Here is a 25,959-nt window from a genome sequence, read left to right as displayed (position 1 = left end):
GTCCCTAACATTTTGTGCATACTTGTGCTCTCACCTGAATGTAGCGCCACCTTGTAGCTGTCGAAGGAAACTGCTGCTCACAAAATGTTTTATCAGAAGGCAAGTTGAGAGGAATCCAAGAGTCAGATGTCCATGGAAAGAACCACTCACTGAAGCAGGAATGTTGGAGGCTTCATATTCGCATAGTTTCCTGTCCAACGTCCACTCACGTCCCGAACGCTCCCAAACGCTCAAAAGCCTCACACCGGGCAAGCCCTCACCGGGTATATCTCTGGCTCCAAGGTAAAGCCAAATCCTGAGCATGCTAGTGCTAGGATCACAGAGCGAGAGAGAGATGGTTCAAGAGCTACTGTCTTGATAAAGGCCTGAAACGGCTAGTGCCTAAGAGTGTCTGACTTTCAGTTATGACTGATTGTGAGAGGGGAAGATGAAGTTTTTCTGCACCCAGCATGCCTTGGGATATACTTATGCAAATGAGGTGAGAGCCAGACCAATCCCATGCTACTCTGCCTAATGCTCCTTATCTGCATAAAAAGAACACTTTCACAACGGAGCAGAGTGGCGCAGCGGAAGCGTGCTGGGCCCATAACCCAGAGGTCGATGGATCGAAACCATCCTCTGCTAATTTTGCTTGATTTTACTTCCAAGGACCAAGCTGTCATTTCCACGCTACCAGCAAGGAAAAGCGCAAGCTTGTGCCAGCTATGTGAGAAAAGACTTCTCAACTATCTGTGTCTGCTGAAATACAAGAGAGGGATCGTCAAAAGCTCCACACTGTACTTTGAAAGTAAAGGCACACAATAATAAGCATGAATGACTGGTGGGACCTTCAAACACTTTTATGTGGAGGCTTTGAATTTCATTCTTCCCTTTTTTGTTCTGCTCTTATCTATCTCCTGGGCATTTCATGGAATGTTCTCTATTTCTCTTCCCTGCTTTGCTTCCCATGCTGCCTCTATGTGTTCATATCTATTATTTGTATTGCTGCTTTCCATTCTTCTCTTCTGCACAGCTTTGTCCTTGGTTTCAATCCCAGTTCCTTACCCTCTACAAAAACTTTCTATTGCTTTTCATGTTGGTATCTAAACCAAATGCACCATTGAAGCTGGTGCATGATAGTCATTGAACTCAGGGTCCTAATGTTTAGAACCGAGAGCACAAAGATCAGAGGGCGTTGGTGGTATAGTGGTGAGCATAGCTGCCTTCCAAGCAGTTGACCCGGGTTCGATTCCCGGCCAACGCAGTACAAATACTTATATATTCTGCAAGCAGGATATATTTTAAAGCAACATTTCACAAAATGGTAATATAATTAAGAGGTTAATCAGCCATTATATAAAAAATAAACAAATATGTAGGCAAGCATTTCGATCGCCCCTTCTGCTATATTCATTGTCCTAATATATGATAAGTTTCATAAAGCAGAGTCACCACTCACATGTACTGGTAAAAAAATATGTTACAGTGGGCAGACAATGAAAGGGCTGAGGCCCGACCAGACATTTTAACTCCAGCATCTCTATGTTAAAAAGCATTTCCGAGGCAATATTTAGCCTCTGAAAAAAATATGCAAGGTCCAGCAATAAATCTGGCAAAAGTCCCCAACATTTTGTGCATACTTGTGCCCTCACCTGAATGTAGCACCACCTTGTAGCCGTCGGAGGTAACTGCAGCTCACAAAATGTTTCATCAGAGGGCAAGTTTAGAGGAATCCAAAAGGCAGATGTCCATGGAAAGAGCCTCCGACTGCAGCAGGAAGTTTGGATGCTTCAAATTTGCATAGCTTCCAGTCCAACGTCCTCTCATGTACCGAACGCTCCCAAACGCTCTAAAGCCTTATACCGGCAAGCCCTCACCGGGTAGATCTCTGGCTCCCAGGAAAAGCCAAATACTGAGCATGCAAGCACTAGGATCACAGAGAGAGAGAGAGACAGAGAGCGTCGGAGAGCTGTTGTCTTGTTAAAGGCCTGAAACGGCTAGTGCCTAAGAGGGTCTGGACTTTCAGTTGTGACTGATTGTGAGAGGGGAAGATAAAGATTTTCTGCACCCAGCATGCCTTGCGATATACTTAGGCAAATGAGGTGAGAGCCCGACCAATCCCACGTCACTTCTCTGAATGCCTCCTCATCTGCATAAAGAGAACACTTTCACAAAGGAGCAGAGTGGCGCAGCGGAAGCGTGCTGGGCCCATAACCCAGAGGTCGATGGATCGAAACCATCCTCTGCTAATTTTGCTTGATTTTCCTTCCAAGGACCAAGCTGTCATTTCCACATAGCCAGAAAGGAAAAGTGCAAGCTTGTGCCAGCTATGTGAGAAAAGACTTCTCAACTATTCGTGTCTGTGTAATACAAGAGTGATCGTGAAAGGTACAACCCTGTACTTTGAAAGTAAAGACACACAATTATAACCATAAATGACTGACTGGTGGGAGCTTCACACAACTTTCTGGGCATGCTTTGAATTTCATTCTTCCCTTTTTGTTCTGCTCTTATCTATCTCCTGGGCATTTCATGGAATGTTCTCTTTCTCTTCCCTGCTTTGCTTCCCATGCTGCCTATATATGCTCATTTCTACTATTTGTACTGTTGCTTTTCATTTCTTCTCTTCTGCACAACTTTGTCCTTGGTTTCAATCCCCAGTTCCTTACCCTCTGCAAAAAACGTTCTACTGCTTCTCATGTTGGTATCTAAACCAAATGCACCATTGAAGCTGGTGCAAGATAGTCATTGATTTCTGCAACGTAATATTTAGAACCGAGAGCTAACACATCAGAGGGCGTTGGTGGTATAGTGGTGAGCATAGCTGCTTCCCAAGCAGTTGACCCGGGTTTGATTCCCGGCCAACGCACTGAAAATACTTATATATTCTGCAAGCAGGATATATTGTAATGCAACATGTCACAAAATGGAAATTTCACGAACAGATTAATCAGCCATATATAAAAAAATAAACAAATACGTGGGCAAACATCTCAATCGCACCTTCTGCTACATACATTGTCCTAATATATGATAAGTTTCATAAAGCAGAGTCACAACACACATGTGCTGGTAATAAATTTGTTACAGTGGGCAAACAATGGAAGGGCTGAGGCCCGACCAGACATTGTAACTCCAGCATCTCTATGTTAAAAAGCATTTCTAGGCAATATCTAGCCTCTGAAAAAATATGCAAGATCCACCGATAAATCTGGCAAAAGTCCCTAACATTTTGTGCATACTTGTGCTCTCACCTGAATGTAGCGCCACCTTGTAGCTGTCGAAGGAAACTGCTGCTCACAAAATGTTTTATCAGAAGGCAAGTTGAGAGGAATCCAAGAGTCAGATGTCCATGGAAAGAACCACTCACTGAAGCAGGAATGTTGGAGGCTTCATATTCGCATAGTTTCCTGTCCAACGTCCACAACGCTCCCAAACGCTCAAAAGCCTCACACCGGGCAAGCCCTCACCGGGTATATCTCTGGCTCCAAGGTAAAGCCAAATCCTGAGCATGCTAGTGCTAGGATCACAGAGCGAGAGAGAGATGGTTCAAGAGCTACTGTCTTGATAAAGGCCTGAAACGGCTAGTGCCTAAGAGTGTCTGACTTTCAGTTATGACTGATTGTGAGAGGGGAAGATGAAGTTTTTCTGCACCCAGCATGCCTTGGGATATACTTATGCAAATGAGGTGAGAGCCAGACCAATCCCATGCTACTCTGCCTAATGCTCCTTATCTGCATAAAAAGAACACTTTCACAACGGAGCAGAGTGGCGCAGCGGAAGCGTGCTGGGCCCATAACCCAGAGGTCGATGGATCGAAACCATCCTCTGCTAATTTTGCTTGATTTTACTTCCAAGGACCAAGCTGTCATTTCCACGCTACCAGCAAGGAAAAGCGCAAGCTTGTGCCAGCTATGTGAGAAAAGACTTCTCAACTATCTGTGTCTGCTGAAATACAAGAGAGGGATCGTCAAAAGCTCCACACTGTACTTTGAAAGTAAAGGCACACAATAATAAGCATGAATGACTGGTGGGACCTTCAAACACTTTTATGTGGAGGCTTTGAATTTCATTCTTCCCTTTTTTGTTCTGCTCTTATCTATCTCCTGGGCATTTCATGGAATGTTCTCTATTTCTCTTCTCTGCTTTGCTTCCCATGCTGCCTCTATGTGTTCATATCTATTATTTGTATTGCTGCTTTCCATTCTTCTCTTCTGCACAGCTTTGTCCTTGGTTTCAATCCCAGTTCCTTACCCTCTACAAAAACTTTCTATTGCTTTTCATGTTGGTATCTAAACCAAATGCACCATTGAAGCTGGTGCATGATAGTCATTGAACTCAGGGTCCTAATGTTTAGAACCGAGAGCGCAAAGATCAGAGGGCGTTGGTGGTATAGTGGTGAGCATAGCTGCCTTCCAAGCAGTTGACCAGGGTTCGATTCCCGGCCAACGCAGTACAAATACTTATATATTCTGCAAGCAGGATATATTTTAAAGCAACATTTCACAAAATGGTAATATAATTAAGAGGTTAATCAGCCATTATATAAAAAATAAACAAATATGTAGGCAAGCGTTTCGATCGCCCCTTCTGCTATATTCATTGTCCTAATATATGATAAGTTTCATAAAGCAGAGTCACCACTCACATGTACTGGTAAAAAAATATGTTACAGTGGGCAGACAATGAAAGGGCTGAGGCCCGACCAGACATTTTAACTCCAGCATCTCTATGTTAAAAAGCATTTCCTAGGCAATATTTAGCCTCTGCAAAAAATATGCAAGATCCAGCAATAAATCTGGCAAAAGTCCCCAACATTTTGTGCATACTTGTGCCCTCACCTGAATGTAGCACCACCTTGTAGCCGTCGGAGGTAACTGCAGCTCACAAAATGTTTCATCAGAGGGCAAGTTTAGAGGAATCCAAAAGGCAGATGTCCATGGAAAGAGCCTCCGACTGCAGCAGGAAGTTTGGATGCTTCAAATTTGCATAGCTTCCAGTCCAACGTCCTCTCATGTACCGAACGCTCCCAAACGCTCTAAAGCCTTATACCGGCAAGCCCTCACCGGGTAGATCTCTGGCTCCCAGGTAAAGCCAAATACTGAGCATGCAAGCACTAGGATCACAGAGAGAGAGAGAGACAGAGAGCGTCGGAGAGCTGTTGTCTTGTTAAAGGCCTGAAACGGCTAGTGAATAAGAGGGTCTGGACTTTCAGTTGTGACTGATTGTGAGAGGGGAAGATAAAGATTTTCTGCACCCAGTATGCCTTGCGATATACTTAGGCAAATGAGGTGAGAGCCCGACCAATCCCACGTCACTTCTCTGAATGCCTCCTCATCTGCATAAAGAGAACACTTTCACAAAGGAGCAGAGTGGCGCAGCGGAAGCGTGCTGGGCCCATAACCCAGAGGTCGATGGATCGAAACCATCCTCTGCTAATTTTGCTTGATTTTCCTTCCAAGGACCAAGCTGTCATTTCCACATAGCCAGAAAGGAAAAGTGCAAGCTTGTACCAGCTATGTGAGAAAAGACTTCTCAACTATTCGTGTCTGTGTAATACAAGAGTGATCGTGAAAGGTACAACCCTGTACTTTGAAAGTAAAGACACACAATTATAACCATAAATGACTGGTGGGAGCTTCACACAACTTTCTGGGCATGCTTTGAATTTCATTCTTCCCTTTTTGTTCTGCTCTTATCTATCTCCTGGGCATTTCATGGAATGTTCTCTTTCTCTTCCCTGCTTTGCTTCCCATGCTGCCTATATATGCTCATTTCTACTATTTGTACTGTTGCTTTTCATTTCTTCTCTTCTGCACAACTTTGTCCTTGGTTTCAATCCCCAGTTCCTTACCCTCTGCAAAAAACGTTCTACTGCTTCTCATGTTGGTATCTAAACCAAATGCACCATTGAAGCTGGTGCAAGATAGTCATTGATTTCTGCAACGTAATATTTAGAACCGAGAGCTAACACATCAGAGGGCGTTGGTGGTATAGTGGTGAGCATAGCTGCTTCCCAAGCAGTTGACCCGGGTTCTATTCCCGGCCAACGCACTGAAAATACTTATATATTCTGCAAGCAGGATATATTGTAATGCAACATGTCACAAAATGGAAATTTCACGAACAGATTAATCAGCCATATATAAAAAAATAAACAAATACGTGGGCAAACATCTCAATCGCACCTTCTGCTACATACATTGTCCTAATATATGATAAGTTTCATAAAGCAGAGTCACAACACACATGTGCTGGTAATAAATTTGTTACAGTGGGCAAACAATGGAAGGGCTGAGGCCCGACCAGACATTGTAACTCCAGCATCTCTATGTTAAAAAGCATTTCTAGGCAATATCTAGCCTCTGAAAAAAATATGCAAGATCCACCGATAAATCTGGCAAAAGTCCCTAACATTTTGTGCATACTTGTGCTCTCACCTGAATGTAGCGCCACCTTGTAGCTGTCGAAGGAAACTGCTGCTCACAAAATGTTTTATCAGAAGGCAAGTTGAGAGGAATCCAAGAGTCAGATGTCCATGGAAAGAACCACTCACTGAAGCAGGAATGTTGGAGGCTTCATATTCGCATAGTTTCCTGTCCAACGTCCACAACGCTCCCAAACGCTCAAAAGCCTCACACCGGGCAAGCCCTCACCGGGTATATCTCTGGCTCCAAGGTAAAGCCAAATCCTGAGCATGCTAGTGCTAGGATCACAGAGCGAGAGAGAGATGGTTCAAGAGCTACTGTCTTGATAAAGGCCTGAAACGGCTAGTGCCTAAGAGTGTCTGACTTTCAGTTATGACTGATTGTGAGAGGGGAAGATGAAGTTTTTCTGCACCCAGCATGCCTTGGGATATACTTATGCAAATGAGGTGAGAGCCAGACCAATCCCATGCTACTCTGCCTAATGCTCCTTATCTGCATAAAAAGAACACTTTCACAACGGAGCAGAGTGGCGCAGCGGAAGCGTGCTGGGCCCATAACCCAGAGGTCGATGGATCGAAACCATCCTCTGCTAATTTTGCTTGATTTTACTTCCAAGGACCAAGCTGTCATTTCCACGCTACCAGCAAGGAAAAGCGCAAGCTTGTGCCAGCTATGTGAGAAAAGACTTCTCAACTATCTGTGTCTGCTGAAATACAAGAGAGGGATCGTCAAAGGCTCCACACTGTACTTTGAAAGTAAAGGCACACAATAATAAGCATGAATGACTGGTGGGACCTTCAAACACTTTTATGTGGAGGCTTTGAATTTCATTCTTCCCTTTTTTGTTCTGCTCTTATCTATCTCCTGGGCATTTCATGGAATGTTCTCTATTTCTCTTCCCTGCTTTGCTTCCCATGCTGCCTCTATGTGTTCATATCTATTATTTGTATTGCTGCTTTCCATTCTTCTCTTCTGCACAGCTTTGTCCTTGGTTTCAATCCCAGTTCCTTACCCTCTACAAAAACTTTCTATTGCTTTTCATGTTGGTATCTAAACCAAATGCACCATTGAAGCTGGTGCATGATAGTCATTGAACTCAGGGTCCTAATGTTTAGAACCGAGAGCGCAAAGATCAGAGGGCGTTGGTGGTATAGTGGTGAGCATAGCTGCCTTCCAAGCAGTTGACCCGGGTTCGATTCCCGGCCAACGCAGTACAAATACTTATATATTCTGCAAGCAGGATATATTTTAAAGCAACATTTCACAAAATGGTAATATAATTAAGAGGTTAATCAGCCATTATATAAAAAATAAACAAATATGTAGGCAAGCATTTCGATCGCCCCTTCTGCTATATTCATTGTCCTAATATATGATAAGTTTCATAAAGCAGAGTCACCACTCACATGTACTGGTAAAAAAATATGTTACAGTGGGCAGACAATGAAAGGGCTGAGGCCCAACCAGACATTTTAACTCCAGCATCTCTATGTTAAAAAGCATTTCCTAGGCAATATTTAGCCTCTGAAAAAATATGCAAGATCCAGCAATAAATCTGGCAAAAGTCCCCAACATTTTGTGCATACTTGTGCCCTCACCTGAATGTAGCACCACCTTGTAGCCGTCGGAGGTAACTGCAGCTCACAAAATGTTTCATCAGAGGGCAAGTTTAGAGGAATCCAAAAGGCAGATGTCCATGGAAAGAGCCTCCGACTGCAGCAGGAAGTTTGGATGCTTCAAATTTGCATAGCTTCCAGTCCAACGTCCTCTCATGTACCGAACGCTCCCAAACGCTCTAAAGCCTTATACCGGCAAGCCCTCACCGGGTAGATCTCTGGCTCCCAGGAAAAGCCAAATACTGAGCATGCAAGCACTAGGATCACAGAGAGAGAGAGAGACAGAGAGCGTCGGAGAGCTGTTGTCTTGTTAAAGGCCTGAAACGGCTAGTGCCTAAGAGGGTCTGGACTTTCAGTTGTGACTGATTGTGAGAGGGGAAGATAAAGATTTTCTGCACCCAGCATGCCTTGCGATATACTTAGGCAAATGAGGTGAGAGCCCGACCAATCCCACGTCACTTCTCTGAATGCCTCCTCATCTGCATAAAGAGAACACTTTCACAAAGGAGCAGAGTGGCGCAGCGGAAGCGTGCTGGGCCCATAACCCAGAGGTCGATGTATCGAAACCATCCTCTGCTAATTTTGCTTGATTTTCCTTCCAAGGACCAAGCTGTCATTTCCACATAGCCAGAAAGGAAAAGTGCAAGCTTGTGCCAGCTATGTGAGAAAAGACTTCTCAACTATTCGTGTCTGTGTAATACAAGAGTGATCGTGAAAGGTACAACCCTGTACTTTGAAAGTAAAGACACACAATTATAACCATAAATGACTGACTGGTGGGAGCTTCACACAACTTTCTGGGCATGCTTTGAATTTCATTCTTCCCTTTTTGTTCTGCTCTTATATATCTCCTGGGCATTTCATGGAATGTTCTCTTTCTCTTCCCTGCTTTGCTTCCCATGCTGCCTATATATGCTCATTTCTACTATTTGTACTGTTGCTTTTCATTTCTTCTCTTCTGCACAACTTTGTCCTTGGTTTCAATCCCCAGTTCCTTACCCTCTGCAAAAAACGTTCTACTGCTTCTCATGTTGGTATCTAAACCAAATGCACCATTGAAGCTGGTGCAAGATAGTCATTGATTTCTGCAACGTAATATTTAGAACCGAGAGCTAACACATCAGAGGGCGTTGGTGGTATAGTGGTGAGCATAGCTGCTTCCCAAGCAGTTGACCCGGGTTTGATTCCCGGCCAACGCACTGAAAATACTTATATATTCTGCAAGCAGGATATATTGTAATGCAACATGTCACAAAATGGAAATTTCACGAACAGATTAATCAGCCATATATAAAAAAATAAACAAATACGTGGGCAAACATCTCAATCGCACCTTCTGCTACATACATTGTCCTAATATATGATAAGTTTCATAAAGCAGAGTCACAACACACATGTGCTGGTAATAAATTTGTTACAGTGGGCAAACAATGGAAGGGCTGAGGCCCGACCAGACATTGTAACTCCAGCATCTCTATGTTAAAAAGCATTTCTAGGCAATATCTAGCCTCTGAAAAAATATGCAAGATCCACCGATAAATCTGGCAAAAGTCCCTAACATTTTGTGCATACTTGTGCTCTCACCTGAATGTAGCGCCACCTTGTAGCTGTCGAAGGAAACTGCTGCTCACAAAATGTTTTATCAGAAGGCAAGTTGAGAGGAATCCAAGAGTCAGATGTCCATGGAAAGAACCACTCACTGAAGCAGGAATGTTGGAGGCTTCATATTCGCATAGTTTCCTGTCCAACGTCCACTCACGTCCCGAACGCTCAAAAGCCTCACACCGGGCAAGCCCTCACCGGGTATATCTCTGGCTCCAAGGTAAAGCCAAATCCTGAGCATGCTAGTGCTAGGATCACAGAGCGAGAGAGAGATGGTTCAAGAGCTACTGTCTTGATAAAGGCCTGAAACGGCTAGTGCCTAAGAGTGTCTGACTTTCAGTTATGACTGATTGTGAGAGGGGAAGATGAAGTTTTTCTGCACCCAGCATGCCTTGGGATATACTTATGCAAATGAGGTGAGAGCCAGACCAATCCCATGCTACTCTGCCTAATGCTCCTTATCTGCATAAAAAGAACACTTTCACAACGGAGCAGAGTGGCGCAGCGGAAGCGTGCTGGGCCCATAACCCAGAGGTCGATGGATCGAAACCATCCTCTGCTAATTTTGCTTGATTTTACTTCCAAGGACCAAGCTGTCATTTCCACGCTACCAGCAAGGAAAAGCGCAAGCTTGTGCCAGCTATGTGAGAAAAGACTTCTCAACTATCTGTGTCTGCTGAAATACAAGAGAGGGATCGTCAAAAGCTCCACACTGTACTTTGAAAGTAAAGGCACACAATAATAAGCATGAATGACTGGTGGGACCTTCAAACACTTTTATGTGGAGGCTTTGAATTTCATTCTTCCCTTTTTTGTTCTGCTCTTATCTATCTCCTGGGCATTTCATGGAATGTTCTCTATTTCTCTTCTCTGCTTTGCTTCCCATGCTGCCTCTATGTGTTCATATCTATTATTTGTATTGCTGCTTTCCATTCTTCTCTTCTGCACAGCTTTGTCCTTGGTTTCAATCCCAGTTCCTTACCCTCTACAAAAACTTTCTATTGCTTTTCATGTTGGTATCTAAACCAAATGCACCATTGAAGCTGGTGCATGATAGTCATTGAACTCAGGGTCCTAATGTTTAGAACCGAGAGCACAAAGATCAGAGGGCGTTGGTGGTATAGTGGTGAGCATAGCTGCCTTCCAAGCAGTTGACCCGGGTTCGATTCCCGGCCAACGCAGTACAAATACTTATATATTCTGCAAGCAGGATATATTTTAAAGCAACATTTCACAAAATGGTAATATAATTAAGAGGTTAATCAGCCATTATATAAAAAATAAACAAATATGTAGGCAAGCATTTCGATCGCCCCTTCTGCTATATTCATTGTCCTAATATATGATAAGTTTCATAAAGCAGAGTCACCACTCACATGTACTGGTAAAAAAATATGTTACAGTGGGCAGACAATGAAAGGGCTGAGGCCCGACCAGACATTTTAACTCCAGCATCTCTATGTTAAAAAGCATTTCCGAGGCAATATTTAGCCTCTGAAAAAAATATGCAAGGTCCAGCAATAAATCTGGCAAAAGTCCCCAACATTTTGTGCATACTTGTGCCCTCACCTGAATGTAGCACCACCTTGTAGCCGTCGGAGGTAACTGCAGCTCACAAAATGTTTCATCAGAGGGCAAGTTTAGAGGAATCCAAAAGGCAGATGTCCATGGAAAGAGCCTCCGACTGCAGCAGGAAGTTTGGATGCTTCAAATTTGCATAGCTTCCAGTCCAACGTCCTCTCATGTACCGAACGCTCCCAAACGCTCTAAAGCCTTATACCGGCAAGCCCTCACCGGGTAGATCTCTGGCTCCCAGGAAAAGCCAAATACTGAGCATGCAAGCACTAGGATCACAGAGAGAGAGAGAGACAGAGAGCGTCGGAGAGCTGTTGTCTTGTTAAAGGCCTGAAACGGCTAGTGCCTAAGAGGGTCTGGACTTTCAGTTGTGACTGATTGTGAGAGGGGAAGATAAAGATTTTCTGCACCCAGCATGCCTTGCGATATACTTAGGCAAATGAGGTGAGAGCCCGACCAATCCCACGTCACTTCTCTGAATGCCTCCTCATCTGCATAAAGAGAACACTTTCACAAAGGAGCAGAGTGGCGCAGCGGAAGCGTGCTGGGCCCATAACCCAGAGGTCGATGGATCGAAACCATCCTCTGCTAATTTTGCTTGATTTTCCTTCCAAGGACCAAGCTGTCATTTCCACATAGCCAGAAAGGAAAAGTGCAAGCTTGTACCAGCTATGTGAGAAAAGACTTCTCAACTATTCGTGTCTGTGTAATACAAGAGTGATCGTGAAAGGTACAACCCTGTACTTTGAAAGTAAAGACACACAATTATAACCATAAATGACTGGTGGGAGCTTCACACAACTTTCTGGGCATGCTTTGAATTTCATTCTTCCCTTTTTGTTCTGCTCTTATCTATCTCCTGGGCATTTCATGGAATGTTCTCTTTCTCTTCCCTGCTTTGCTTCCCATGCTGCCTATATATGCTCATTTCTACTATTTGTACTGTTGCTTTTCATTTCTTCTCTTCTGCACAACTTTGTCCTTGGTTTCAATCCCCAGTTCCTTACCCTCTGCAAAAAACGTTCTACTGCTTCTCATGTTGGTATCTAAACCAAATGCACCATTGAAGCTGGTGCAAGATAGTCATTGATTTCTGCAACGTAATATTTAGAACCGAGAGCTAACACATCAGAGGGCGTTGGTGGTATAGTGGTGAGCATAGCTGCTTCCCAAGCAGTTGACCCGGGTTCTATTCCCGGCCAACGCACTGAAAATACTTATATATTCTGCAAGCAGGATATATTGTAATGCAACATGTCACAAAATGGAAATTTCACGAACAGATTAATCAGCCATATATAAAAAAATAAACAAATACGTGGGCAAACATCTCAATCGCACCTTCTGCTACATACATTGTCCTAATATATGATAAGTTTCATAAAGCAGAGTCACAACACACATGTGCTGGTAATAAATTTGTTACAGTGGGCAAACAATGGAAGGGCTGAGGCCCGACCAGACATTGTAACTCCAGCATCTCTATGTTAAAAAGCATTTCTAGGCAATATCTAGCCTCTGAAAAAAATATGCAAGATCCACCGATAAATCTGGCAAAAGTCCCTAACATTTTGTGCATACTTGTGCTCTCACCTGAATGTAGCGCCACCTTGTAGCTGTCGAAGGAAACTGCTGCTCACAAAATGTTTTATCAGAAGGCAAGTTGAGAGGAATCCAAGAGTCAGATGTCCATGGAAAGAACCACTCACTGAAGCAGGAATGTTGGAGGCTTCATATTCGCATAGTTTCCTGTCCAACGTCCACAACGCTCCCAAACGCTCAAAAGCCTCACACCGGGCAAGCCCTCACCGGGTATATCTCTGGCTCCAAGGTAAAGCCAAATCCTGAGCATGCTAGTGCTAGGATCACAGAGCGAGAGAGAGATGGTTCAAGAGCTACTGTCTTGATAAAGGCCTGAAACGGCTAGTGCCTAAGAGTGTCTGACTTTCAGTTATGACTGATTGTGAGAGGGGAAGATGAAGTTTTTCTGCACCCAGCATGCCTTGGGATATACTTATGCAAATGAGGTGAGAGCCAGACCAATCCCATGCTACTCTGCCTAATGCTCCTTATCTGCATAAAAAGAACACTTTCACAAGGGAGCAGAGTGGCGCAGCGGAAGCGTGCTGGGCCCATAACCCAGAGGTCGATGGATCGAAACCATCCTCTGCTAATTTTGCTTGATTTTACTTCCAAGGACCAAGCTGTCATTTCCACGCTACCAGCAAGGAAAAGCGCAAGCTTGTGCCAGCTATGTGAGAAAAGACTTCTCAACTATCTGTGTCTGCTGAAATACAAGAGAGGGATCGTCAAAGGCTCCACACTGTACTTTGAAAGTAAAGGCACACAATAATAAGCATGAATGACTGGTGGGACCTTCAAACACTTTTATGTGGAGGCTTTGAATTTCATTCTTCCCTTTTTTGTTCTGCTCTTATCTATCTCCTGGGCATTTCATGGAATGTTCTCTATTTCTCTTCCCTGCTTTGCTTCCCATGCTGCCTCTATGTGTTCATATCTATTATTTGTATTGCTGCTTTCCATTCTTCTCTTCTGCACAGCTTTGTCCTTGGTTTCAATCCCAGTTCCTTACCCTCTACAAAAACTTTCTATTGCTTTTCATGTTGGTATCTAAACCAAATGCACCATTGAAGCTGGTGCATGATAGTCATTGAACTCAGGGTCCTAATGTTTAGAACCGAGAGCGCAAAGATCAGAGGGCGTTGGTGGTATAGTGGTGAGCATAGCTGCCTTCCAAGCAGTTGACCCGGGTTCGATTCCCGGCCAACGCAGTACAAATACTTATATATTCTGCAAGCAGGATATATTTTAAAGCAACATTTCACAAAATGGTAATATAATTAAGAGGTTAATCAGCCATTATATAAAAAATAAACAAATATGTAGGCAAGCATTTCGATCGCCCCTTCTGCTATATTCATTGTCCTAATATATGATAAGTTTCATAAAGCAGAGTCACCACTCACATGTACTGGTAAAAAAATATGTTACAGTGGGCAGACAATGAAAGGGCTGAGGCCCAACCAGACATTTTAACTCCAGCATCTCTATGTTAAAAAGCATTTCCTAGGCAATATTTAGCCTCTGAAAAAATATGCAAGATCCAGCAATAAATCTGGCAAAAGTCCCCAACATTTTGTGCATACTTGTGCCCTCACCTGAATGTAGCACCACCTTGTAGCCGTCGGAGGTAACTGCAGCTCACAAAATGTTTCATCAGAGGGCAAGTTTAGAGGAATCCAAAAGGCAGATGTCCATGGAAAGAGCCTCCGACTGCAGCAGGAAGTTTGGATGCTTCAAATTTGCATAGCTTCCAGTCCAACGTCCTCTCATGTACCGAACGCTCCCAAACGCTCTAAAGCCTTATACCGGCAAGCCCTCACCGGGTAGATCTCTGGCTCCCAGGAAAAGCCAAATACTGAGCATGCAAGCACTAGGATCACAGAGAGAGAGAGAGACAGAGAGCGTCGGAGAGCTGTTGTCTTGTTAAAGGCCTGAAACGGCTAGTGCCTAAGAGGGTCTGGACTTTCAGTTGTGACTGATTGTGAGAGGGGAAGATAAAGATTTTCTGCACCCAGCATGCCTTGCGATATACTTAGGCAAATGAGGTGAGAGCCCGACCAATCCCACGTCACTTCTCTGAATGCCTCCTCATCTGCATAAAGAGAACACTTTCACAAAGGAGCAGAGTGGCGCAGCGGAAGCGTGCTGGGCCCATAACCCAGAGGTCGATGTATCGAAACCATCCTCTGCTAATTTTGCTTGATTTTCCTTCCAAGGACCAAGCTGTCATTTCCACATAGCCAGAAAGGAAAAGTGCAAGCTTGTGCCAGCTATGTGAGAAAAGACTTCTCAACTATTCGTGTCTGTGTAATACAAGAGTGATCGTGAAAGGTACAACCCTGTACTTTGAAAGTAAAGACACACAATTATAACCATAAATGACTGACTGGTGGGAGCTTCACACAACTTTCTGGGCATGCTTTGAATTTCATTCTTCCCTTTTTGTTCTGCTCTTATATATCTCCTGGGCATTTCATGGAATGTTCTCTTTCTCTTCCCTGCTTTGCTTCCCATGCTGCCTATATATGCTCATTTCTACTATTTGTACTGTTGCTTTTCATTTCTTCTCTTCTGCACAACTTTGTCCTTGGTTTCAATCCCCAGTTCCTTACCCTCTGCAAAAAACGTTCTACTGCTTCTCATGTTGGTATCTAAACCAAATGCACCATTGAAGCTGGTGCAAGATAGTCATTGATTTCTGCAACGTAATATTTAGAACCGAGAGCTAACACATCAGAGGGCGTTGGTGGTATAGTGGTGAGCATAGCTGCTTCCTAAGCAGTTGACCCGGGTTTGATTCCCGGCCAACGCACTGAAAATACTTATATATTCTGCAAGCAGGATATATTGTAATGCAACATGTCACAAAATGGAAATTTCACGAACAGATTAATCAGCCATATATAAAAAAATAAACAAATACGTGGGCAAACATCTCCATCGCACCTTCTGCTACATACATTGTCCTAATATATGATAAGTTTCATAAAGCAGAGTCACAACACACATGTGCTGGTAATAAATTTGTTACAGTGGGCAAACAATGGAAGGGCTGAGGCCCGACCAGACATTGTAACTCCAGCATCTCTATGTTAAAAAGCATTTCTAGGCAATATCTAGCCTCTGAAAAAATATGCAAGATCCACCGATAAATCTGGCAAAAGTCCCTAACATTTTGTGCATACTTGTGCTCTCACCTGAATGTAGCGCCACCTTGTAGCTGTCGAAGGAAACTGCTGCTCACAAAATGTTTTATCAGAAGGCAAGTTGAGAGGAATCCAAGAGTCAGATGTCCATGGAAAGAACCACTCACTGAAGCAGGAATGTTGGAGGCTTCATATTCGCATAGTTTCCTGTCCAACGTCCACAACGCTCCCAAACGCTCAAAAGCCTCACACCGGGCAAGCCCTCACCGGGTATATCTCTGGCTCCAAGGTAAAGCCAAATCCTGAGCATGCTAGTGCTAGGATCACAGAGCGAGAGAGAGATGGTTCAAGAGCTACTGTCTTGATAAAGGCCTGAAACGGCTAGTGCCTAAGAGTGTCTGACTTTCAGTTATGACTGATTGTGAGAGGGGAAGATGAAGTTTTTCTGCACCCAGCATGCCTTGGGATATACTTATGCAAATGAGGTGAGAGCCAGACCAATCCCATGCTACTCTGCCTAATGCTCCTTATCTGCATAAAAAGAACTTTCACAACGGAGCAGAGTGGCGCAGCGGAAGCGTGCTGGGCCCATAACCCAGAGGTCGATGGATCGAAACCATCCTCTGCTAATTTTGCTTGATTTTACTTCCAAGGACCAAGCTGTCATTTCCACGCTACCAGCAAGGAAAAGCGCAAGCTTGTGCCAGCTATGTGAGAAAAGACTTCTCAACTATCTGTGTCTGCTGAAATACAAGAGAGGGATCGTCAAAAGCTCCACACTGTACTTTGAAAGTAAAGGCACACAATAATAAGCATGAATGACTGGTGGGACCTTCAAACACTTTTATGTGGAGGCTTTGAATTTCATTCTTCCCTTTTTTGTTCTGCTCTTATCTATCTCCTGGGCATTTCATGGAATGTTCTCTATTTCTCTTCCCTGCTTTGCTTCCCATGCTGCCTCTATGTGTTCATATCTATTATTTGTATTGCTGCTTTCCATTCTTCTCTTCTGCACAGCTTTGTCCTTGGTTTCAATCCCAGTTCCTTACCCTCTACAAAAACTTTCTATTGCTTTTCATGTTGGTATCTAAACCAAATGCACCATTGAAGCTGGTGCATGATAGTCATTGAACTCAGGGTCCTAATGTTTAGAACCGAGAGCACAAAGATCAGAGGGCGTTGGTGGTATAGTGGTGAGCATAGCTGCCTTCCAAGCAGTTGACCCGGGTTCGATTCCCGGCCAACGCAGTACAAATACTTATATATTCTGCAAGCAGGATATATTTTAAAGCAACATTTCACAAAATGGTAATATAATTAAGAGGTTAATCAGCCATTATATAAAAAATAAACAAATATGTAGGCAAGCATTTCGATCGCCCCTTCTGCTATATTCATTGTCCTAATATATGATAAGTTTCATAAAGCAGAGTCACCACTCACATGTACTGGTAAAAAAATATGTTACAGTGGGCAGACAATGAAAGGGCTGAGGCCCGACCAGACATTTTAACTCCAGCATCTCTATGTTAAAAAGCATTTCCGAGGCAATATTTAGCCTCTGAAAAAAATATGCAAGGTCCAGCAATAAATCTGGCAAAAGTCCCCAACATTTTGTGCATACTTGTGCCCTCACCTGAATGTAGCACCACCTTGTAGCCGTCGGAGGTAACTGCAGCTCACAAAATGTTTCATCAGAGGGCAAGTTTAGAGGAATCCAAAAGGCAGATGTCCATGGAAAGAGCCTCCGACTGCAGCAGGAAGTTTGGATGCTTCAAATTTGCATAGCTTCCAGTCCAACGTCCTCTCATGTACCGAACGCTCCCAAACGCTCTAAAGCCTTATACCGGCAAGCCCTCACCGGGTAGATCTCTGGCTCCCAGGAAAAGCCAAATACTGAGCATGCAAGCACTAGGATCACAGAGAGAGAGAGAGACAGAGAGCGTCGGAGAGCTGTTGTCTTGTTAAAGGCCTGAAACGGCTAGTGCCTAAGAGGGTCTGGACTTTCAGTTGTGACTGATTGTGAGAGGGGAAGATAAAGATTTTCTGCACCCAGCATGCCTTGCGATATACTTAGGCAAATGAGGTGAGAGCCCGACCAATCCCACGTCACTTCTCTGAATGCCTCCTCATCTGCATAAAGAGAACACTTTCACAAAGGAGCAGAGTGGCGCAGCGGAAGCGTGCTGGGCCCATAACCCAGAGGTCGATGGATCGAAACCATCCTCTGCTAATTTTGCTTGATTTTCCTTCCAAGGACCAAGCTGTCATTTCCACATAGCCAGAAAGGAAAAGTGCAAGCTTGTGCCAGCTATGTGAGAAAAGACTTCTCAACTATTCGTGTCTGTGTAATACAAGAGTGATCGTGAAAGGTACAACCCTGTACTTTGAAAGTAAAGACACACAATTATAACCATAAATGACTGACTGGTGGGAGCTTCACACAACTTTCTGGGCATGCTTTGAATTTCATTCTTCCCTTTTTGTTCTGCTCTTATCTATCTCCTGGGCATTTCATGGAATGTTCTCTTTCTCTTCCCTGCTTTGCTTCCCATGCTGCCTATATATGCTCATTTCTACTATTTGTACTGTTGCTTTTCATTTCTTCTCTTCTGCACAACTTTGTCCTTGGTTTCAATCCCCAGTTCCTTACCCTCTGCAAAAAACGTTCTACTGCTTCTCATGTTGGTATCTAAACCAAATGCACCATTGAAGCTGGTGCAAGATAGTCATTGATTTCTGCAACGTAATATTTAGAACCGAGAGCTAACACATCAGAGGGCGTTGGTGGTAGAGTGGTGAGCATAGCTGCTTCCCAAGCAGTTGACCCGGGTTTGATTCCCGGCCAACGCACTGAAAATACTTATATATTCTGCAAGCAGGATATATTGTAATGCAACATGTCACAAAATGGAAATTTCACGAACAGATTAATCAGCCATATATAAAAAAATAAACAAATACGTGGGCAAACATCTCAATCGCACCTTCTGCTACATACATTGTCCTAATATATGATAAGTTTCATAAAGCAGAGTCACAACACACATGTGCTGGTAATAAATTTGTTACAGTGGGCAAACAATGGAAGGGCTGAGGCCCGACCAGACATTGTAACTCCAGCATCTCTATGTTAAAAAGCATTTCTAGGCAATATCTAGCCTCTGAAAAAATATGCAAGATCCACCGATAAATCTGGCAAAAGTCCCTAACATTTTGTGCATACTTGTGCTCTCACCTGAATGTAGCGCCACCTTGTAGCTGTCGAAGGAAACTGCTGCTCACAAAATGTTTTATCAGAAGGCAAGTTGAGAGGAATCCAAGAGTCAGATGTCCATGGAAAGAACCACTCACTGAAGCAGGAATGTTGGAGGCTTCATATTCGCATAGTTTCCTGTCCAACGTCCACTCACGTCCCGAACGCTCCCAAACGCTCAAAAGCCTCACACCGGGCAAGCCCTCACCGGGTATATCTCTGGCTCCAAGGTAAAGCCAAATCCTGAGCATGCTAGTGCTAGGATCACAGAGCGAGAGAGAGATGGTTCAAGAGCTACTGTCTTGATAAAGGCCTGAAACGGCTAGTGCCTAAGAGTGTCTGACTTTCAGTTATGACTGATTGTGAGAGGGGAAGATGAAGTTTTTCTGCACCCAGCATGCCTTGGGATATACTTATGCAAATGAGGTGAGAGCCAGACCAATCCCATGCTACTCTGCCTAATGCTCCTTATCTGCATAAAAAGAACACTTTCACAACGGAGCAGAGTGGCGCAGCGGAAGCGTGCTGGGCCCATAACCCAGAGGTCGATGGATCGAAACCATCCTCTGCTAATTTTGCTTGATTTTACTTCCAAGGACCAAGCTGTCATTTCCACGCTACCAGCAAGGAAAAGCGCAAGCTTGTGCCAGCTATGTGAGAAAAGACTTCTCAACTATCTGTGTCTGCTGAAATACAAGAGAGGGATCGTCAAAAGCTCCACACTGTACTTTGAAAGTAAAGGCACACAATAATAAGCATGAATGACTGGTGGGACCTTCAAACACTTTTATGTGGAGGCTTTGAATTTCATTCTTCCCTTTTTTGTTCTGCTCTTATCTATCTCCTGGGCATTTCATGGAATGTTCTCTATTTCTCTTCTCTGCTTTGCTTCCCATGCTGCCTCTATGTGTTCATATCTATTATTTGTATTGCTGCTTTCCATTCTTCTCTTCTGCACAGCTTTGTCCTTGGTTTCAATCCCAGTTCCTTACCCTCTACAAAAACTTTCTATTGCTTTTCATGTTGGTATCTAAACCAAATGCACCATTGAAGCTGGTGCATGATAGTCATTGAACTCAGGGTCCTAATGTTTAGAACCGAGAGCGCAAAGATCAGAGGGCGTTGGTGGTATAGTGGTGAGCATAGCTGCCTTCCAAGCAGTTGACCAGGGTTCGATTCCCGGCCAACGCAGTACAAATACTTATATATTCTGCAAGCAGGATATATTTTAAAGCAACATTTCACAAAATGGTAATATAATTAAGAGGTTAATCAGCCATTATATAAAAAATAAACAAATATGTAGGCAAGCATTTCGATCGCCCCTTCTGCTATATTCATTGTCCTAATATATGATAAGTTTCATAAAGCAGAGTCACCACTCACATGTACTGGTAAAAAAATATGTTACAGTGGGCAGACAATGAAAGGGCTGAGGCCCGACCAGACATTTTAACTCCAGCATCTCTATGTTAAAAAGCATTTCCTAGGCAATATTTAGCCTCTGCAAAAAATATGCAAGATCCAGCAATAAATCTGGCAAAAGTCCCCAACATTTTGTGCATACTTGTGCCCTCACCTGAATGTAGCACCACCTTGTAGCCGTCGGAGGTAACTGCAGCTCACAAAATGTTTCATCAGAGGGCAAGTTTAGAGGAATCCAAAAGGCAGATGTCCATGGAAAGAGCCTCCGACTGCAGCAGGAAGTTTGGATGCTTCAAATTTGCATAGCTTCCAGTCCAACGTCCTCTCATGTACCGAACGCTCCCAAACGCTCTAAAGCCTTATACCGGCAAGCCCTCACCGGGTAGATCTCTGGCTCCCAGGTAAAGCCAAATACTGAGCATGCAAGCACTAGGATCACAGAGAGAGAGAGAGACAGAGAGCGTCGGAGAGCTGTTGTCTTGTTAAAGGCCTGAAACGGCTAGTGAATAAGAGGGTCTGGACTTTCAGTTGTGACTGATTGTGAGAGGGGAAGATAAAGATTTTCTGCACCCAGTATGCCTTGCGATATACTTAGGCAAATGAGGTGAGAGCCCGACCAATCCCACGTCACTTCTCTGAATGCCTCCTCATCTGCATAAAGAGAACACTTTCACAAAGGAGCAGAGTGGCGCAGCGGAAGCGTGCTGGGCCCATAACCCAGAGGTCGATGGATCGAAACCATCCTCTGCTAATTTTGCTTGATTTTCCTTCCAAGGACCAAGCTGTCATTTCCACATAGCCAGAAAGGAAAAGTGCAAGCTTGTACCAGCTATGTGAGAAAAGACTTCTCAACTATTCGTGTCTGTGTAATACAAGAGTGATCGTGAAAGGTACAACCCTGTACTTTGAAAGTAAAGACACACAATTATAACCATAAATGACTGGTGGGAGCTTCACACAACTTTCTGGGCATGCTTTGAATTTCATTCTTCCCTTTTTGTTCTGCTCTTATCTATCTCCTGGGCATTTCATGGAATGTTCTCTTTCTCTTCCCTGCTTTGCTTCCCATGCTGCCTATATATGCTCATTTCTACTATTTGTACTGTTGCTTTTCATTTCTTCTCTTCTGCACAACTTTGTCCTTGGTTTCAATCCCCAGTTCCTTACCCTCTGCAAAAAACGTTCTACTGCTTCTCATGTTGGTATCTAAACCAAATGCACCATTGAAGCTGGTGCAAGATAGTCATTGATTTCTGCAACGTAATATTTAGAACCGAGAGCTAACACATCAGAGGGCGTTGGTGGTATAGTGGTGAGCATAGCTGCTTCCCAAGCAGTTGACCCGGGTTCTATTCCCGGCCAACGCACTGAAAATACTTATATATTCTGCAAGCAGGATATATTGTAATGCAACATGTCACAAAATGGAAATTTCACGAACAGATTAATCAGCCATATATAAAAAAATAAACAAATACGTGGGCAAACATCTCAATCGCACCTTCTGCTACATACATTGTCCTAATATATGATAAGTTTCATAAAGCAGAGTCACAACACACATGTGCTGGTAATAAATTTGTTACAGTGGGCAAACAATGGAAGGGCTGAGGCCCGACCAGACATTGTAACTCCAGCATCTCTATGTTAAAAAGCATTTCTAGGCAATATCTAGCCTCTGAAAAAAATATGCAAGATCCACCGATAAATCTGGCAAAAGTCCCTAACATTTTGTGCATACTTGTGCTCTCACCTGAATGTAGCGCCACCTTGTAGCTGTCGAAGGAAACTGCTGCTCACAAAATGTTTTATCAGAAGGCAAGTTGAGAGGAATCCAAGAGTCAGATGTCCATGGAAAGAACCACTCACTGAAGCAGGAATGTTGGAGGCTTCATATTCGCATAGTTTCCTGTCCAACGTCCACAACGCTCCCAAACGCTCAAAAGCCTCACACCGGGCAAGCCCTCACCGGGTATATCTCTGGCTCCAAGGTAAAGCCAAATCCTGAGCATGCTAGTGCTAGGATCACAGAGCGAGAGAGAGATGGTTCAAGAGCTACTGTCTTGATAAAGGCCTGAAACGGCTAGTGCCTAAGAGTGTCTGACTTTCAGTTATGACTGATTGTGAGAGGGGAAGATGAAGTTTTTCTGCACCCAGCATGCCTTGGGATATACTTATGCAAATGAGGTGAGAGCCAGACCAATCCCATGCTACTCTGCCTAATGCTCCTTATCTGCATAAAAAGAACACTTTCACAACGGAGCAGAGTGGCGCAGCGGAAGCGTGCTGGGCCCATAACCCAGAGGTCGATGGATCGAAACCATCCTCTGCTAATTTTGCTTGATTTTACTTCCAAGGACCAAGCTGTCATTTCCACGCTACCAGCAAGGAAAAGCGCAAGCTTGTGCCAGCTATGTGAGAAAAGACTTCTCAACTATCTGTGTCTGCTGAAATACAAGAGAGGGATCGTCAAAGGCTCCACACTGTACTTTGAAAGTAAAGGCACACAATAATAAGCATGAATGACTGGTGGGACCTTCAAACACTTTTATGTGGAGGCTTTGAATTTCATTCTTCCCTTTTTTGTTCTGCTCTTATCTATCTCCTGGGCATTTCATGGAATGTTCTCTATTTCTCTTCCCTGCTTTGCTTCCCATGCTGCCTCTATGTGTTCATATCTATTATTTGTATTGCTGCTTTCCATTCTTCTCTTCTGCACAGCTTTGTCCTTGGTTTCAATCCCAGTTCCTTACCCTCTACAAAAACTTTCTATTGCTTTTCATGTTGGTATCTAAACCAAATGCACCATTGAAGCTGGTGCATGATAGTCATTGAACTCAGGGTCCTAATGTTTAGAACCGAGAGCGCAAAGATCAGAGGGCGTTGGTGGTATAGTGGTGAGCATAGCTGCCTTCCAAGCAGTTGACCCGGGTTCGATTCCCGGCCAACGCAGTACAAATACTTATATATTCTGCAAGCAGGATATATTTTAAAGCAACATTTCACAAAATGGTAATATAATTAAGAGGTTAATCAGCCATTATATAAAAAATAAACAAATATGTAGGCAAGCATTTCGATCGCCCCTTCTGCTATATTCATTGTCCTAATATATGATAAGTTTCATAAAGCAGAGTCACCACTCACATGTACTGGTAAAAAAATATGTTACAGTGGGCAGACAATGAAAGGGCTGAGGCCCAACCAGACATTTTAACTCCAGCATCTCTATGTTAAAAAGCATTTCCTAGGCAATATTTAGCCTCTGAAAAAATATGCAAGATCCAGCAATAAATCTGGCAAAAGTCCCCAACATTTTGTGCATACTTGTGCCCTCACCTGAATGTAGCACCACCTTGTAGCCGTCGGAGGTAACTGCAGCTCACAAAATGTTTCATCAGAGGGCAAGTTTAGAGGAATCCAAAAGGCAGATGTCCATGGAAAGAGCCTCCGACTGCAGCAGGAAGTTTGGATGCTTCAAATTTGCATAGCTTCCAGTCCAACGTCCTCTCATGTACCGAACGCTCCCAAACGCTCTAAAGCCTTATACCGGCAAGCCCTCACCGGGTAGATCTCTGGCTCCCAGGAAAAGCCAAATACTGAGCATGCAAGCACTAGGATCACAGAGAGAGAGAGAGACAGAGAGCGTCGGAGAGCTGTTGTCTTGTTAAAGGCCTGAAACGGCTAGTGCCTAAGAGGGTCTGGACTTTCAGTTGTGACTGATTGTGAGAGGGGAAGATAAAGATTTTCTGCACCCAGCATGCCTTGCGATATACTTAGGCAAATGAGGTGAGAGCCCGACCAATCCCACGTCACTTCTCTGAATGCCTCCTCATCTGCATAAAGAGAACACTTTCACAAAGGAGCAGAGTGGCGCAGCGGAAGCGTGCTGGGCCCATAACCCAGAGGTCGATGTATCGAAACCATCCTCTGCTAATTTTGCTTGATTTTCCTTCCAAGGACCAAGCTGTCATTTCCACATAGCCAGAAAGGAAAAGTGCAAGCTTGTGCCAGCTATGTGAGAAAAGACTTCTCAACTATTCGTGTCTGTGTAATACAAGAGTGATCGTGAAAGGTACAACCCTGTACTTTGAAAGTAAAGACACACAATTATAACCATAAATGACTGACTGGTGGGAGCTTCACACAACTTTCTGGGCATGCTTTGAATTTCATTCTTCCCTTTTTGTTCTGCTCTTATATATCTCCTGGGCATTTCATGGAATGTTCTCTTTCTCTTCCCTGCTTTGCTTCCCATGCTGCCTATATATGCTCATTTCTACTATTTGTACTGTTGCTTTTCATTTCTTCTCTTCTGCACAACTTTGTCCTTGGTTTCAATCCCCAGTTCCTTACCCTCTGCAAAAAACGTTCTACTGCTTCTCATGTTGGTATCTAAACCAAATGCACCATTGAAGCTGGTGCAAGATAGTCATTGATTTCTGCAACGTAATATTTAGAACCGAGAGCTAACACATCAGAGGGCGTTGGTGGTATAGTGGTGAGCATAGCTGCTTCCCAAGCAGTTGACCCGGGTTTGATTCCCGGCCAACGCACTGAAAATACTTATATATTCTGCAAGCAGGATATATTGTAATGCAACATGTCACAAAATGGAAATTTCACGAACAGATTAATCAGCCATATATAAAAAAATAAACAAATACGTGGGCAAACATCTCAATCGCACCTTCTGCTACATACATTGTCCTAATATATGATAAGTTTCATAAAGCAGAGTCACAACACACATGTGCTGGTAATAAATTTGTTACAGTGGGCAAACAATGGAAGGGCTGAGGCCCGACCAGACATTGTAACTCCAGCATCTCTATGTTAAAAAGCATTTCTAGGCAATATCTAGCCTCTGAAAAAATATGCAAGATCCACCGATAAATCTGGCAAAAGTCCCTAACATTTTGTGCATACTTGTGCTCTCACCTGAATGTAGCGCCACCTTGTAGCTGTCGAAGGAAACTGCTGCTCACAAAATGTTTTATCAGAAGGCAAGTTGAGAGGAATCCAAGAGTCAGATGTCCATGGAAAGAACCACTCACTGAAGCAGGAATGTTGGAGGCTTCATATTCGCATAGTTTCCTGTCCAACGTCCACTCACGTCCCGAACGCTCCCAAACGCTCAAAAGCCTCACACCGGGCAAGCCCTCACCGGGTATATCTCTGGCTCCAAGGTAAAGCCAAATCCTGAGCATGCTAGTGCTAGGATCACAGAGCGAGAGAGAGATGGTTCAAGAGCTACTGTCTTGATAAAGGCCTGAAACGGCTAGTGCCTAAGAGTGTCTGACTTTCAGTTATGACTGATTGTGAGAGGGGAAGATGAAGTTTTTCTG

At 43.7% G+C, this 25,959-nt stretch overlaps 10 non-coding genes across 10 annotated transcripts; all 10 read left to right on the top strand.

Moving 5' to 3' along the window:
- Positions 1-1,171: 1,171 nt before the first annotated feature.
- TRNAG-UCC (transfer RNA glycine (anticodon UCC)) lies at positions 1,172-1,243 on the top strand. The gene has a single exon. It is a non-coding gene; the product is annotated as a tRNA-Gly (tRNA).
- A 1,533-nt stretch (positions 1,244-2,776) lies between these two features.
- On the top strand, positions 2,777-2,848 carry TRNAG-CCC (transfer RNA glycine (anticodon CCC)). Its single transcript has one exon. It is a non-coding gene; the product is annotated as a tRNA-Gly (tRNA).
- Positions 2,849-7,546: 4,698 nt separating this feature from the next.
- On the top strand, positions 7,547-7,618 carry TRNAG-UCC (transfer RNA glycine (anticodon UCC)). The gene has a single exon. It is a non-coding gene; the product is annotated as a tRNA-Gly (tRNA).
- A 1,532-nt stretch (positions 7,619-9,150) lies between these two features.
- TRNAG-CCC (transfer RNA glycine (anticodon CCC)) lies at positions 9,151-9,222 on the top strand. The gene has a single exon. It is a non-coding gene; the product is annotated as a tRNA-Gly (tRNA).
- A 1,512-nt stretch (positions 9,223-10,734) lies between these two features.
- Positions 10,735-10,806, top strand: TRNAG-UCC (transfer RNA glycine (anticodon UCC)). The gene has a single exon. It is a non-coding gene; the product is annotated as a tRNA-Gly (tRNA).
- Positions 10,807-13,920: 3,114 nt separating this feature from the next.
- On the top strand, positions 13,921-13,992 carry TRNAG-UCC (transfer RNA glycine (anticodon UCC)). Its single transcript has one exon. It is a non-coding gene; the product is annotated as a tRNA-Gly (tRNA).
- Positions 13,993-15,524: 1,532 nt separating this feature from the next.
- Positions 15,525-15,596, top strand: TRNAR-CCU (transfer RNA arginine (anticodon CCU)). Its single transcript has one exon. It is a non-coding gene; the product is annotated as a tRNA-Arg (tRNA).
- Positions 15,597-17,106: 1,510 nt separating this feature from the next.
- Positions 17,107-17,178, top strand: TRNAG-UCC (transfer RNA glycine (anticodon UCC)). The gene has a single exon. It is a non-coding gene; the product is annotated as a tRNA-Gly (tRNA).
- A 6,313-nt stretch (positions 17,179-23,491) lies between these two features.
- TRNAG-UCC (transfer RNA glycine (anticodon UCC)) lies at positions 23,492-23,563 on the top strand. Its single transcript has one exon. It is a non-coding gene; the product is annotated as a tRNA-Gly (tRNA).
- Positions 23,564-25,095: 1,532 nt separating this feature from the next.
- On the top strand, positions 25,096-25,167 carry TRNAG-CCC (transfer RNA glycine (anticodon CCC)). The gene has a single exon. It is a non-coding gene; the product is annotated as a tRNA-Gly (tRNA).
- Positions 25,168-25,959: the final 792 nt, after the last annotated feature.

Source organism: Lissotriton vulgaris, chromosome 9, assembly GCF_964263255.1.
Source record: "Lissotriton vulgaris chromosome 9, aLisVul1.2, whole genome shotgun sequence".
NCBI classification, from domain to species: domain Eukaryota; kingdom Metazoa; phylum Chordata; class Amphibia; order Caudata; family Salamandridae; genus Lissotriton; species Lissotriton vulgaris.
This window is presented reverse-complemented; position numbering and strand designations above follow the sequence as displayed.